General features: G+C 38.6%; 1 long non-coding RNA gene across 1 annotated transcript in view; it reads left to right on the top strand.

Annotated features, from left to right (window-relative positions):
* Positions 1-5,957, top strand: part of LOC116671932 (uncharacterized) — a 14,854-nt gene extending 8,897 nt beyond the window's left edge. The window contains exon 3 of the long non-coding RNA XR_004327414.1: positions 5,945-5,957. This is a non-coding gene — a long non-coding RNA (uncharacterized LOC116671932). The remainder of the gene's footprint in view (positions 1-5,944) is intronic.
* Positions 5,958-6,285: the final 328 nt, after the last annotated feature.

The following is a 6,285-nucleotide window of genomic DNA, read 5'->3' as shown; positions in this document are numbered from 1 at the left end:
GATGTGCCATTTCTGAGTCTGTAGCTTTCGAGGAGGAAAGGGGGGGAAAGGTGGAGGCTGGGGGTGTGACCTTGACCAACTGCCACTTTGCTTGTTTGAAATCCATGATGTTTCTCTCTCATGGGTGGGCTAAATTCTCTGGGCGGGCAAAGCAGAGAAAGGGGAGGTCTAGATCGCCCCACCTGATCTTTCATTTTCTCAAATGCAGAGCAGGATACCCAGGGCTCAGTTTACACCTATCACCATTTCTAGCTGCTGGGGGAATGCATTCATGTAAAAAAAAAACTCATAAAGTTAAGTTTTCATGCCATGGGACCTTTAATAAACTCATATTAAAGGCTACTGATTATTCAAATAAAAAAATTAAATCAATTTAAAATAATTTGAATGACGCTACCTCAATACAACACATACACCTATTGTGAGTAAAAAAAAAAAAAAGTAATCTTCAGACTCACCCAGTGGCAGTTTCTACTCATTGTATTATGTCACCTGAGCTGTAATGAGACAATTGAGCTTGTTTATCCTTCATAAGCTTTGATAATGCTGGGGGGCAGGCTGGCAACCACGCTGTTCTCCACATTTAGTCTGTTCCACTTGTTTGTTTTTTTTGTTTTTTTTCCAAGATTATTTTTTGGGCTTTTCCACCTTTCATTTTTGACAGGACAGTTAGGTGAGAGAGGGGGGAAGACTTGCAGGAAATCGTCACAGGAAATGGCTGAGTGATGTGAGTCAAAGCTGAGAAGGTCACTTAACACACATAAGTAGATCCAAAAGGAAAAAGCTAATTTAATGGGCCTTTTCCCAGTTCAAAATGTTCCTTTTCAACATCACACCAAAACTCTATCAGTGACTTTTCAGCATGTGCCATCTTAAGCCCACGGTCAGCAGACAAATCATCACATTTTCTTGCAGTCTTACAGGAAGGCAGTTTCTGCTGCTTTCATTCACAATAAATGAAAAAGCAGGGATTTATTTGGTTTCATTTGTGTGGTCTCTCGTGTGAAATGTCGTCCCTGCACACCGATTTCAAATGTAGAAACAAACAAAGTAACTAGAGGCGGATAATTCAATATAATTTGGTATATTGTCAATGAAGAGTAACCCCTTTCTCCTTGATAGGATGGCCTAATTAATGGCAGGGATAATTAACTGAGTCCCTTTTCATTGGGCACACAGTGCAAGGCAGCGGCCCCATTATCCTGTTTATAACCGAAGTGTCCTTCCTTTCATCTACACTCTTAATGCCATCAAATACCATTACTGATTGTCCAATTTACAGAGTGCTCTGGGATCTCGCTTGTTGAGGCACTGAAGTGCATCACAAATATGAGGGGAATGCTCAGTGAGGTGCAATCAGCAGTGGTTATTTCAACACACCGTGCTATGCGGTACCTTTCTCCTTAAGCATTGCCTTATGGTATTCTGAGGTTAGATGTTGCAGGATGCCTGTATGAGATATATGACATCTGATGCCCAGTATATTTCAAACGTAGCAGGGCGGTATGGACAAGGTGAGTTTATCAGAGATTAGCTGTGCCTGGATTCCCGCACATTAAATTATTTCAGTGTTCGGCATGGACAGTGAATTCCAAAGAAAGCTATTTTGGCCAGATGGTGGAAGTGGAAAAAATGCTTTTGAGATTGTTGAAATTGAGGTCAGAGTCTTGTAACCTTGGTGGCTCAGGTAAGTAAACCAAGATTGAGTTTAAGAATGACTAAGGGTATCCTGATGCCTTCGGATAACATCCATGCCGTATGTACTTCTGATGTGTCATCTAATCACAGAAGTAGACACCAAGTCCATACTGTCCCACATTTTGTACAAGTTAACCTGCATGCAGACCTATGGTTTAAATGTGAATGCTTATAAAGCCGGTGCATTTATTGCATTTAACATTTTAATATTGAGTTTTAAATCACATCCCACAGCCCTTTTTCCCACATTAAAAGAAATGACCAATACAGAAAGTTAGATAATTTAAGCAATGTGTATTCTTGCACCGTGTCTGATCCCCGGCGTGCGGCCGTGAGGGGAAAAAAAATAATAAAAATACACGTATTTGCTTAGAATTTCAGCTACGATTACCGACATGTTTTGGTGAGTCATGCATCATTTTCATGGTACGGATGCCACCACGTATAAGTGCATCTTTGAAATGTCACCATAGGAGGTAAGATTGATCCAAATTGTCCAAATTGAAAAACAATTTACAAAAAACAATACCAAAACATAGCTTGCAGGTATGCACTGTTTCGTTCACAAAAGCCTGGTTATCCCTGCACTTAGCTCCTCCACTTCACATCCCGCTGTGCCATTATATTTCAAAATAGCTTGTTGATGATCTTCTCCGATTAGCTGCCATATTGTTGAATTTTGAATGTATTATTGGTTGCTTGATATTTTAGGTATAACTAATTTTCATTCTGATCATATGCAATGTTCATTGTACATAATAATGAAATTGCATTCCTTTAGTGCTAAACACAAAGTAACAGAAATAAAGTCTTATATGTCAGACAAATAAGGAACATTTATATATCCTATCGAGAAATATGCATGCAATTTGTGGTGACTGTATTGATGATCTTGGCCAATCACGTGTCACATTAGTCATACATTAGTCACATTGCATTCTCATTGTGTATACGCTGGCAAAAACACGGACAACAAAAATGTGTTTGCTTGATATCGGCTGCAAAATAGTCAAGACTAGAGTCTGCCAGAGTAATTATGGAAAGTTGTTTTGAACAACAGCTGCATGGTACATTTTTAACAACATTGCAAGATTTTTTTTAAAGGCAAGTAACTTGTTGCCACGATGCAAACTATAAAGCAAGTCTGATGTCATTTGTAATAAACCAGATGGGCTGAGCATAAACAAATGCTTTTTGGTATGTTGATGAAACAGTTCTGACAGTTGAGGAAGCATTACCGGTGCGGGTTTATATTCTTCGGGGATTATGAGGAATCAACACAGCTGCAGTGAAGGTGGTGTTAACAGAAGCAGATGCTATTTGTTTTAATACTTAGTGAGGAGGGTGGTGTTGCTACTGCCGGTATCTGCGCCTGAGGCACACTGTTTTATTCCAACACAGCCTTTATATCTCTATTAATAAATCGTCTTGGTAAACATATATGTTTCTCAGATATAGCCTTGAAATATAGTATTTGTTTATTGCATAGACTAGTCTCTTAAAGGTCCCATTTTTTTTTCTCTTTATATTGTTTTGTAAATAAATAAGTAAGCACATCCTGTCAGGCAATAGGCCCGATTTTTCATTCTGAATGGCCCATAGCATCCGCCGCTGTTCTCAAATGAGCTAACTAAGTGGCAGCTTATGTGTTATATAAATACCTTAACCCGGGCGCCTGGGTAGCTCACCCGGTACAGCACGCACTCTGTATGGAGGTTTACTCCTCGATGCAGCGGTCACAGGTTTGACTCCAGCCTTCATCTGTCATTAAAAATTAAAGGTAAAAAAATGCCCCAAAAAATAGTAATAACCTTAATCCTACTAACTCTAACCCTGACCTAACATTTTCTCAAATGGAAGGGCTTATGTCGTTGTTTTTCAGTTATTTTTACCTCTAGATGTATGATCTATTTCATTATCTATTTGCAATGTTTCTTCCTACAAGTCCTTCAAAAGACAATGTGTTTATTTTTATTCAGATTTCCTTAAGCTGCGGTTTAGAAATCAACATTTGGAGCATTGAAACCCTGAACCAAGTGCACCCTTATCTTTTAGGTTCAACACAAGCAATATTGCAGTAGACACTGTATAAATCTTGTATACATTTTGTGCGCGCATAAATATTGTTTGATTTTTATCTCGGGCATGTTTATGCTTGCTAAGAACAATATACTAGATTGATAGGAGCACAAGGAAGTGCAGTACATACCTGAGACCCCGGCTAAAAGACCATTAGCATTCATAATCTGTTCATGTGTGTCACTTGGTGTTCAAAGGAATACACTGCTCCAGGGTAGGTACGTCTAATCTACGTTTCTAGAAAGGTGACCAGATCACTCATGTTCTGATTACTTTAAGAGATAACGCATACAGTAAATGAACATACCTGAAACTTGATCAAACTGAAACCAAGGTCACACGTTAAATATGCACCATAGAGCGTGGTTAGAGATAACTGGGACATGATGTATAGTGTCATCATCTGACTTCTTTGCTGTACCACCTTTTTTAAATCCTGTGTCCAATAAATCTTATATTTGCATAGTCTTATTGTGTCCAACTTGAAACACGCATACTATTCTTGAAAGACCTTTGCGATGAGCCGCATCCCATCAGGGGCAAAGACACCCTACTGCTTGTAAACAGTGAAGGAAGACAGCTCTCCGCCTCCTGCTGCAGCGATGCTGGTGGGGAGGCTCTACTATATGTTTCAAAAGTGCTGATCCCGATGTAATATTGACAGGCCCTGAGCCAGGCGAGGTCTTTGGGTCTGACACATTAAGGTCATATTACATTCCTCCAACCTTTCTGCCTCTCTGACTGAGTTGAGCGCTAAAGATAGCACTTTGCCAATACAGAAGCCCAACTGTTACAATGTTGATGATTAAATATTCATGGACCTTTAATGTTAAACATGTCAAAGAACAATGAGTCAATACAGTTTTTTGGACATGTGTGGGTAAAAATGGCGCTTGAAAAAAAAATAAAACCGTTTTATTACAGTATATAGCACGTTCATACTTTGCTGAAATTAAAACAAATCCATTGGTTTGATGCTCCTAATCAAATGTTATGATTTCCCATAACCTTCCTAAGTTGGACAGACTATATTGTATTATAGTGTCAGAGCAAAATTCAATATATTGTCTTGGCAGCATAAATAATGCATTGCAGGCTCTTAGGGTAAAAAGGAGAGGAGGTTATAAATATGAAACGTTTGAGTTGTATTGACACGGCCTAGCCACGCTGGCACCCGTCATCAGCAGGAGAGCTTCCAGTGAAACAACAGACACATGTCCTTTATCGTCTCTGCCCTTTATTGGACCTCCTGGAGGACCTCCTGGAAGTCATTTATGGACACAGACGTTGGGCTTTTGCCAAATACAACTTACCGTAATTACTGTAAAAGGATTGGATTCTTTCATTCCGTCTTTCTTTGTAAAAAAAAATGAAACAAGCAAATAAACAAAAATGTTAGTAGGTTTTGGACACATTGAGCGATGGACTTCACCCTCAGCAACCACATATATGGAGTCTCTGGGCATATTTTATCCATGTGTCTATTTCAGCAGCACCAGACTTGCATCCATATTACCAAAAAGAAAAGAGAACCTTGGGCATTTGTATGATTTAATTGGAAAGGGAATAGGGTTCTTTATTTTAATCCAAAGAGCTGCCGTTCATTTTGAGCTATCTATAAGAGATAATTGTTACCTGGATCGATGATTTCATTCCTCAGGCCATATGATTTGTGTCCAATCACAGTGGCAAAGAGTTGCTCTACTCATGGGGGTACATGGAAAGCCAGATTAATCAAGAATGGCTAACAAACCAACTGTAGCTACAGGGCTCAGTGCATGTAACCCTTGAGAGAAAATAACTGCCAGTCACATTAATCACAGACATGTTGGTGGTCATGTTATAAATTACAAATACCAATCTCAACAATCAATCTAGAGCATTTCCCTGAATTCTGATGAGTACAATATGAAACAACTTATTTAATATTAAACTTAGTACACAATTTAGGGAAATAATAATGTTACTACTGCCGGGGTTGGAGGAATAAATTAGCTAATGAACATACAAAAGTGTGTGCACTTTAATTTTACGAATGCTAGATTTAAGCAGTTTCTTGGCCATTAAAAAACAATTCCTGCTAAGTTTTTGATAGACTGACGAGGGAGTTAAACACCCACCCAAGGCAGCATGCAAATTTAAACTTTCAGTGGACTTTAGTAGCTAGGATGGTGTGATTTTGAACATATAAATATTTCCTGTCCACTGGCCAAATAAGATGGGCATACAGTATACATATACTATCTTATTCTTGTCTGGTACTGAACCATAATTGGGCTAAAGAGGACTATGTTAGTATAGTTAAACAAAATACAAAACATTCACTATGTTTGAATTTGGACCAGCCCAATCTGATAATAGTTCAAAAAGTGAAACGTGTGTGATATATTATAAATTGGAAACATAATGTGGAATTGCATCTGTAAAAAAAAAAAAAAATTAAAAATAGCAATAGTACCCAGCTAGCAAGATATCTGAGGCTGGTAGTAGATGATGACATCGGCATAC

This window comes from Etheostoma spectabile, chromosome 22 (genome assembly GCF_008692095.1).
Source record: "Etheostoma spectabile isolate EspeVRDwgs_2016 chromosome 22, UIUC_Espe_1.0, whole genome shotgun sequence".
NCBI lineage: Eukaryota > Metazoa > Chordata > Actinopteri > Perciformes > Percidae > Etheostoma > Etheostoma spectabile.
The sequence above is the reverse complement of the archived record's forward strand: the minus strand, read 5'-3'. Positions and strand labels throughout refer to the sequence as shown.